This window comes from Ambystoma mexicanum, unplaced genomic scaffold (assembly GCF_040938575.1).
Source record: "Ambystoma mexicanum isolate Mex_15411 unplaced genomic scaffold, UKY_AmexF1_1 Mex_scaf5, whole genome shotgun sequence".
NCBI lineage: Eukaryota > Metazoa > Chordata > Amphibia > Caudata > Ambystomatidae > Ambystoma > Ambystoma mexicanum.
The window spans coordinates 11,368,078-11,378,651 of NW_027182466.1; positions in this window are offsets into that span (position 1 = coordinate 11,368,078).

Here is a 10,574-nt window from a genome sequence, read left to right on the forward strand (position 1 = left end):
AGGATTTGGATATCACATCTCATGCTATAGGAAGGGTCTCAGATTTGGTATAAGCATTGAGATATCACATCTCATGCTATAGGAAGGGTCTCAGGATTGGAATGGGAAGGAGTTGTATATGACATCTCAAGCCTTAGGAAGGGTCTCAGGTTTGGTATAAGCATTGAGATATCACATCTCTGCTATCGGAAGGGTCTCAGGATTGGAATGGGAAGGAGTTGGATATCCCATCTCATGTTATAGGAAGGGTCTCAGGTTTGGTATTAGAAGCATTGAGATATCACATCTCATGCTATAGGAAGGGTCTCAGGATTGGAATGGGAAGGAGTTGGATATCACATCTCATTATAAAGGAAGGGTCTAAGGTTTGGAAGGGGAAGGATTTGGATATCACATCTCATGTTATAGGACGGGTCTCAGGTTTGGTATTAGAAGCATTGAGATATCAAGTCTCATGGTATAAGAAGGGTCTCAGAATTGGAATGGGAAGGAGTTGGATATCACATCTCAAGCTATAGGAAGCGTCTCAGGATTGGAATGGGAAGGAGTTTGATATCACATCTCATGCCATAGTATGGGTCTCAGGTTTGGTAGAAGCATTGGGATATCACATCTCATGCTATAGGAAGGGTCTCAGGATTGGAATGGGAAGAAGTTGGATATCACATCTCAAGCTATAGGAAGGGTCTCAGGTTTGGTATAAGCATTGAGATATCACATCTCATGCTATAGGAAGGGTCTCAGGGTTGGAATGGGAAGGAGTTGTATATGACATCTCATGCCATAGGAAGGGTCTCAGGTTTGGTATAAGCATTGAGATATCACATCACATGCTATAGGAAGGGTCTCAGGATTGGAATGGGAAGGACTTGGATATCACATCACATGCTATAGGAAGGGTCTCAGGATTGGAATTAGAAGCATTGAGATATCAAATCTCATGCTATAGGAAGGGTCTCAGGATTGGAATGGGAAGGACTTGGATATCACATCTCATGTTATAGGAAGGGTCTCAGGTTTGGTATTAGAAGCATTGAGATATCACATTTCATGCTATAGGAAGGGTCTCAGGAATGGAATGGGAAGGACTTGGATATCACATCTCATGATAAAGGAAGGGTCTAAGGTTTGGAAGGGGAAGGATTTGGATATCACATCTCATGTTATTGGACCGGTCTCAGGTTTGGTATTAGAAGCATTGAGATATCAAGTCTCATGGTATAGGACGGGAGTTTGATATCACATCTCATGCCATGGTATGGGTCTCAGGTTTTGTAGAAGCATTGGTATATCACATCTCATGCTATCGGAAGGGTATCAGGATTGGATTTGGAAGGAGTTGGATATCCCATCTCATGCTATAGGAAGGGTCTCAGGTTGGAATAGAAGGAGTTGGATATCACATCTCATGTTATAGGAAGGGTCTCAGGATTGGATTGGGAAGGACTTGGATATCACATCTCATGCTGTAGGAAGGGTCTCAGGTTTGGAAAAGGAAGGAGTTGGATATCACATTTCATGTTAGAGGTAGGATCTCAGGTTTGGTATTAGAGGCATTGAGATATCAGATCTCATGCTATCAGAAGGGTATCAGGATTGGAATGGGAAGGAGTTGGATATCACATCTCATGCTAAAGGGAGGGTCTCAGGTTTGGAATGGGAAGGATTTGGATATCACATCTCATGTTATAGGAAGGACCTTAGGTTTGGTATTAGAAGCATTGAGATATCACATCTCATGCTATAGGAAGGGTCTCGGGATTGGAATGGGAAGGAGTTGGATATCACATCTCATGTTATAGGAAGGATCTCAGGTTTGGTATTAGAAGCATTGAGATATCACATCTCATGCTATAGGAAGGGTCTCAGGATTGGAATGGGAGGAGCTATATATCACATCTCATGCTCAAGGAAGGGTCTCAGGTTTGGAAGGGGAAGGATTTGGATATCACATCATGTTATAGGACGGGTCTCAGGTTTGGTATTAGAAGCATTGTGATATCACATCTCATGCTATAGGATGTGTCTCAGGATTGGAATGGGAAGGAGTTGGATATCACATCTCATGCTATAGGAAGGGTTTCAGGTTTGGTAGAAGCATTGAGATATCACATCTCATGCTATAGGAAGAGTCTCAGGTTTGGGAAGGGAAGGATTTGGATTTCACATCTCATGTTATAGGATGGTTCTCATGTTTGGTTTTTGAAGCATTGAGATATCACATCTCATGCTATCGGAAGGGTCTCAGGTTTGGAATGGGAAGGAGTTGGATATCAGATCTCCTGTTATAGGAAGGGTCTCAGGTTTGGAATGGGAAGGAGTTGGATATGACATCTCTTGTTATAGGGAGGGTCTCAGAATTTGAATGGTAAGGAGTTGGATATCACATCTCATGCTATAGGAAGGGTCTCAGGTTGGAATGGGAAGGAGTTGGATATCACATCTCATGTTATATACAGGAAGGGTCTCAGGATTGGAATGGGAAGGATTTGGATATCACATCTCTTGCTATAGGAAGGGTCTCAGGTTTTTTATTAGAAACATTGAGATATCACATCTCATGCTATAGGAAGGGTTTTAGGATTGGAATTGGAAGTATTTGGATATCACATCTCATGCTAAAGGAAGGGTCTCAGGTTTGGAAGGGGAAGGATTTGGATATCACATCTCATCCAATAGGAAGGGTCTCAGGTTTGGAATGGGAAGGAATTGGATATCACATCTCATGTTATAGGAAGGGTCTCAGGTTTTTTATTAGAAACATTGAGATATCACATCTCATGTTATAGGACGGTTCCCAGGTTTGGTATTAGAAGCATTGAGATATCACATCTCATGGTATAGGAAGGGTCTCAGGGTTGGAATGGGAAGGAGTTGGATATCACATCTCATCCAATAGGAAGGGTCTCAGGTTTGGAATGGGAAGGAATTGGATATCACATCTCATGTTATAGGAAGTATCTCAGGTTTGGTATTAGAAGCATTGAGATATCACATCTCATGCTATAGGAAGGGTCTCAGGATTGGAATGTGAAGGATTTGGATATCACATCTCATGCTAAAGGAAGGGTCTCAGGTTTGGTAGAAGCATTGAGATATCACATCTCATGCTATAGGAAGGGTCTCAGGATTTGAATGGCAAGGAGTTGGATATCACATCTCATGCTATAGGAAGTGTCTCAGGTTGGAATGGGAAGGAGTTGAATATCACATCTCATGTTATAGGAAGGGTCTCAGGATTGGAATGGGAAGGATTTGGATATCACATCTCTTGCTATAGGAAGGGTCTCAGGATTGGAATGGGAAGGATTTGGATATCACATCTCATGTCATAGGAAGGATCTCAGGTTTGGTATTAGAAGCATTGATATATCACATCTCATGCTATAGGAATGGTCTCAGGATTGGAATGGGTAGGAGTTGGATATTACATTCTTGCTATAGTAAGGGTCTCATGTTTGGAATGGGAAGGAGTTGGATATCACATATGCTATAGGAAGTGTCTCAGGTTTGGAACGGGAAGGAGTTGGATATCACATCTCATGTTATAGGAAGGGTCTCAGGTTTGGTATAAGCATTGAGATATCACATCTCTGCTATCAGGAGTGGCTAAGGATTGGAATGGGATGGACTTGGATATCACATCTCATGCTATAGGTAGGCTCTCAGGTTTGGTATAAGCATTGAGATATCACATCTCATGCTATAGGAAGGGTCTCAGGATTGGAATGGGATGGACTTGGATATCACATCTCATGCTATAGGAAGGGTCTCAGGATTGGAATGGGAAGGATTTGGATATCACATCTCATGCTATAGGAAGGGTCTCAGATTTGGTATAAGCATTGAGATATCACATCTCATGCTATAGGAAGGGTCTCAGGATTGGAATGGGAAGGAGTTGTATATGACATCTCAAGCCTTAGGAAGGGTCTCAGGTTTGGTATAAGCATTGAGATATCACATCTCTGCTATCGGAAGGGTCTCAGGATTGGAATGGGAAGGAGTTGGATATCCCATCTCATGTTATAGGAAGGGTCTCAGGTTTGGTATTAGAAGCATTGAGATATCACATCTCATGCTATAGGAAGGGTCTCAGGATTGGAATGGGAAGGAGTTGGATATCACATCTCATTATAAAGGAAGGGTCTAAGGTTTGGAAGGGGAAGGATTTGGATATCACATCTCATGTTATAGGACGGGTCTCAGGTTTGGTATTAGAAGCATTGAGATATCAAGTCTCATGGTATAAGAAGGGTCTCAGAATTGGAATGGGAAGGAGTTGGATATCACATCTCAAGCTATAGGAAGCGTCTCAGGATTGGAATGGGAAGGAGTTTGATATCACATCTCATGCCATAGTATGGGTCTCAGGTTTGGTAGAAGCATTGGGATATCACATCTCATGCTATAGGAAGGGTCTCAGGATTGGAATGGGAAGAAGTTGGATATCACATCTCAAGCTATAGGAAGGGTCTCAGGTTTGGTATAAGCATTGAGATATCACATCTCATGCTATAGGAAGGGTCTCAGGGTTGGAATGGGAAGGAGTTGTATATGACATCTCATGCCATAGGAAGGGTCTCAGGTTTGGTATAAGCATTGAGATATCACATCACATGCTATAGGAAGGGTCTCAGGATTGGAATGGGAAGGACTTGGATATCACATCACATGCTATAGGAAGGGTCTCAGGATTGGAATGGGAAGGACTTGGATATCACATCTCATGCTATAGGCAGGGTCTCAGGTTTGGAATGGGAAGGATTTGGATATCACATCTCATGTTATAGGAAGGACCTCAGGGTTGGTATTAGAGGCAATGAGATATCACATCTCATGCTATCAGAAGGGTCTCAGGATTGGAATGGGAAGGAGTTGGATATCACATTTCATGCTAAAGGGAGGGTCTCAGGTTTGGAAGGGGAAGGATTTGGAAATCACATCTCATATTATAGGAAGGATCTCAGGTTTGGTATTAGAAGCATTGAGATATCACATCTCATGCTATCGGAAGGATCTCAGGTTTGGTATAAGAGGCATTGAGATATCACATCTCATGCTATCATAAGGGTCTCAGGATTGGAATGGGAAGGAGTTGGATATCACATCTCATGTTATAGGAAGGATCTCAGGTTTGGTATTAGAAGCATTGAGACATCACATCTCATGCTATAGGAAGGGTCTCAGGATTGGAATGGGAAGGAGTTGGATATCACATCTCATGCTATAGGAAGGGTCTCAGGTTTGGTATAAGCATTGAGATATCACATCTCATGCTATAGGAAGGGTCTCAGGATTGGAATGGGAAGGATTTGGATATCACATCTTATGCTATAGGAAGGGTCTCAGGTTTGGTATAAGCACTGAGATATCACATCTCATGCTATAGGAAGGGTCTCAGGATTGGAATGGGAAGAAGTTGGATATCACATCTCATGCTATAGGAAGGGTCTCAGGTTTGGTATAAGCATTGAGATATCACATCTCTGCTATCGGAAGGGTCTCAGGATAGGAATGGGAAGGAGTTGGATATCCCATCTCATGTTATAGGAAGGGTCTCAGGTTTGGTATTAGAAGCATTGAGATATCACATCTCATGCTATAGGAAGGGTCTCAGGATTGGAATGGGAAGAAGTTGGATATCACATCTCATGCTATAGGAAGGGTCTCAGGTTTGGTATAAGCATTGAGATATCACATCTCATGCTATAGGAAGGGTCTCAGGGTTGGAATGGGAAGGAGTTGTATATGACATCTCATGCCATAGGAAGGGTCTCAGGTTTGGTATAAGCATTGAGATATCACATCACATGCTATAGGAAGGGTCTCACGATTGGAATGGGAAGGACTTGGATATCACATCTCATGCTATAGGCAGGGTCTCAGGGTTGGAAAGGGAAGGAGATGGATATCACATTTCATGTTAGAGGTAGGATCTCAGGTTTGGTATTAGAGGCATTGAGATATCACATCTCATGCTATCAGAAGGGTCTCAGGATTGGAATGGGAAGGAGTTGGATATCACATTTCATGCTAAAGGGAGGGTCTCAGGATTGGAATGGGAAGGAGTTGGATATCACATTTCATGCTAAAGGGAGGGTCTCAGGTTTGGAAGGGGAAGGATTTGGAAATCACATCTCATATTATAGGAAGGATCTCAGGTTTGGTATAAGAGGCATTGAGATATCACATCTCATGCTATCATAAGGGTCTCAGGATTGGAATGGGAAGGAGTTGGATATCACATCTCATGTTATAGGAAGGATCTCAGGTTTGGTATTAGAAGCATTGAGACATCACATCTCATGCTATAGGAAGGGTCTCAGGATTGGAATGGGAAGGAGTTGGATATCACATCTCATGCTATAGGAAGGGTCTCAGGTTTGGTATAAGCATTGAGATATCACATCTCATGCTATAGGAAGGGTCTCAGGATTGGAAAGGGAAGGATTTGGATATCACATCTTATGCTATAGGAAGGGTCTCAGGTTTGGTATAAGCATGGAGATATCACTTCTCATGCTATAGGAAGGGTCTCAGGATTGGAATGGGAAGGAGTTGGATATCCCATCTCATGCTATAGGAAGGGTCTCAGATTTGGTATAAGCATTGAGATATCACATCTCATGCTATAGGAAGGGTCTCAGGATTGGAATGGGAAGGAGTTGTATATGACATCTCAGGCCATAGGAAGGGTCTCAGATTTGGTATAAGCATTGAGATATCACATCTCATGATATCGGAAGGGTCTCAGGTTTGGTATTAGAAGCATTGAGATATCAAGTCTCATGGTATAAGAAGGGTCTCAGAATTGGAATGGGAAGGAGTTGGATATCACATCTCAAGCTATAGGAAGCGTCTCAGGATTGGAATGGGAAGGAGTTTGATATCACATCTCATGCCATAGTATGGGTCTCAGGTTTGGTAGAAGCATTGGGATATCACATCTCATGCTATAGGAAGGGTCTCAGGATTGGAATGGGAAGAAGTTGGATATCACATCTCAAGCTATAGGAAGGGTCTCAGGTTTGGTATAAGCATTGAGATATCACATCTCATGCTATAGGAAGGGTCTCAGGGTTGGAATGGGAAGGAGTTGTATATGACATCTCATGCCATAGGAAGGGTCTCAGGTTTGGTATAAGCATTGAGATATCACATCACATGCTATAGGAAGGGTCTCAGGATTGGAATGGGAAGGACTTGGATATCACATCACATGCTATAGGAAGGGTCTCAGGATTGGAATGGGAAGGACTTGGATATCACATCTCATGCTATTGGCAGGGTCTCAGGTTTGGAAAGGGAAGGAGATGGATATCACATTTCATGTTAGAGGTAGGATCTCAGGTTTGGTATTAGAGGCAATGAGATATCACATCTCATGCTATCAGAAGGGTCTCAGGATTGGAATGGGAAGGAGTTGGATATCACATTTCATGCTAAAGGGAGGGTCTCAGGTTTGGAAGGGGAAGGATTTGGAAATCACATCTCATATTATAGGAAGGATCTCAGGTTTGGTATTAGAAGCATTGAGATATCACATCTCATGCTATCGGAAGGATCTCAGGTTTGGTATAAGAGGCATTGAGATATCACATCTCATGCTATCATAAGGGTCTCAGGATTGGAATGGGAAGGAGTTGGATATCACATCTCATGTTATAGGAAGGATCTCAGGTTTGGTATTAGAAGCATTGAGACATCACATCTCATGCTATAGGAAGGGTCTCAGGATTGGAATGGGAAGGAGTTGGATATCACATCTCATGCTATAGGAAGGGTCTCAGATTTGGTATAAGCATTGAGATATCACATCTCATGCTATAGGAAGGGTCTCAGGATTGGAATGGGAAGGAGTTGTATATGACATCTCAAGCCTTAGGAAGGGTCTCAGGTTTGGTATAAGCATTGAGATATCACATCTCTGCTATCGGAAGGGTCTCAGGATTGGAATGGGAAGGAGTTGGATATCCCATCTCATGTTATAGGAAGGGTCTCAGGTTTGGTATTAGAAGCATTGAGATATCACATCTCATGCTATAGGAAGGGTCTCAGGATTGGAATGGGAAGGAGTTGGATATCACATCTCATTATAAAGGAAGGGTCTAAGGTTTGGAAGGGGAAGGATTTGGATATCACATCTCATGTTATAGGACGGGTCTCAGGTTTGGTATTAGAAGCATTGAGATATCAAGTCTCATGGTATAAGAAGGGTCTCAGAATTGGAATGGGAAGGAGTTGGATATCACATCTCAAGCTATAGGAAGCGTCTCAGGATTGGAATGGGAAGGAGTTTGATATCACATCTCATGCCATAGTATGGGTCTCAGGTTTGGTAGAAGCATTGGGATATCACATCTCATGCTATAGGAAGGGTCTCAGGATTGGAATGGGAAGAAGTTGGATATCACATCTCAAGCTATAGGAAGGGTCTCAGGTTTGGTATAAGCATTGAGATATCACATCTCATGCTATAGGAAGGGTCTCAGGGTTGGAATGGGAAGGAGTTGTATATGACATCTCATGCCATAGGAAGGGTCTCAGGTTTGGTATAAGCATTGAGATATCACATCACATGCTATAGGAAGGGTCTCAGGATTGGAATGGGAAGGACTTGGATATCACATCACATGCTATAGGAAGGGTCTCAGGATTGGAATGGGAAGGACTTGGATATCACATCTCATGCTATAGGCAGGGTCTCAGGTTTGGAATGGGAAGGATTTGGATATCACATCTCATGTTATAGGAAGGACCTCAGGGTTGGTATTAGAGGCAATGAGATATCACATCTCATGCTATCAGAAGGGTCTCAGGATTGGAATGGGAAGGAGTTGGATATCACATTTCATGCTAAAGGGAGGGTCTCAGGTTTGGAAGGGGAAGGATTTGGAAATCACATCTCATATTATAGGAAGGATCTCAGGTTTGGTATTAGAAGCATTGAGATATCACATCTCATGCTATCGGAAGGATCTCAGGTTTGGTATAAGAGGCATTGAGATATCACATCTCATGCTATCATAAGGGTCTCAGGATTGGAATGGGAAGGAGTTGGATATCACATCTCATGTTATAGGAAGGATCTCAGGTTTGGTATTAGAAGCATTGAGACATCACATCTCATGCTATAGGAAGGGTCTCAGGATTGGAATGGGAAGGAGTTGGATATCACATCTCATGCTATAGGAAGGGTCTCAGGTTTGGTATAAGCATTGAGATATCACATCTCATGCTATAGGAAGGGTCTCAGGATTGGAATGGGAAGGATTTGGATATCACATCTTATGCTATAGGAAGGGTCTCAGGTTTGGTATAAGCACTGAGATATCACATCTCATGCTATAGGAAGGGTCTCAGGATTGGAATGGGAAGAAGTTGGATATCACATCTCATGCTATAGGAAGGGTCTCAGGTTTGGTATAAGCATTGAGATATCACATCTCTGCTATCGGAAGGGTCTCAGGATAGGAATGGGAAGGAGTTGGATATCCCATCTCATGTTATAGGAAGGGTCTCAGGTTTGGTATTAGAAGCATTGAGATATCACATCTCATGCTATAGGAAGGGTCTCAGGATTGGAATGGGAAGAAGTTGGATATCACATCTCATGCTATAGGAAGGGTCTCAGGTTTGGTATAAGCATTGAGATATCACATCTCATGCTATAGGAAGGGTCTCAGGGTTGGAATGGGAAGGAGTTGTATATGACATCTCATGCCATAGGAAGGGTCTCAGGTTTGGTATAAGCATTGAGATATCACATCACATGCTATAGGAAGGGTCTCACGATTGGAATGGGAAGGACTTGGATATCACATCTCATGCTATAAGCAGGGTCTCAGGGTTGGAAAGGGAAGGAGATGGATATCACATTTCATGTTAGAGGTAGGATCTCAGGTTTGGTATTAGAGGCATTGAGATTTCACATCTCATGCTATCAGAAGGGTCTCAGGATTGGAATGGGAAGGAGTTGGATATCACATTTCATGCTAAAGGGAGGGTCTCAGGTTTGGAAGGGGAAGGATTTGGAAATCACATCTCATATTATAGGAAGGATCTCAGGTTTGGTATTAGAAGCATTGAGATATCACATCTCATGCTATCGGAAGGATCTCAGGTTTGGTATAAGAGGCATTGAGATATCACATCTCATGCTATCATACGGGTCTCAGGATTGGAATGGGAAGGAGTTGGATATCACATCTCATGTTATAGGAAGGATCTCAGGTTTGGTATTAGAAGCATTGAGACATCACATCTCATGCTATAGGAAGGGTCTCAGGATTGGAATGGGAAGGAGTTGGATATCACATCTCATGCTATAGGAAGGGTCTCAGGTTTGGTATAAGCATTGAGATATCACATCTCATGCTATAGGAAGGGTCTCAGGATTGGAAAGGGAAGGATTTGGATATCACATCTTATGCTATAGGAAGGGTCTCAGGTTTGGTATAAGCATGGAGATATCACTTCTCATGCTATAGGAAGGGTCTCAGGATTGGAATGGGAAGGAGTTGGATATCCCATCTCATGCTATAGGAAGGGTCTCAGATTTGGTATAAGCA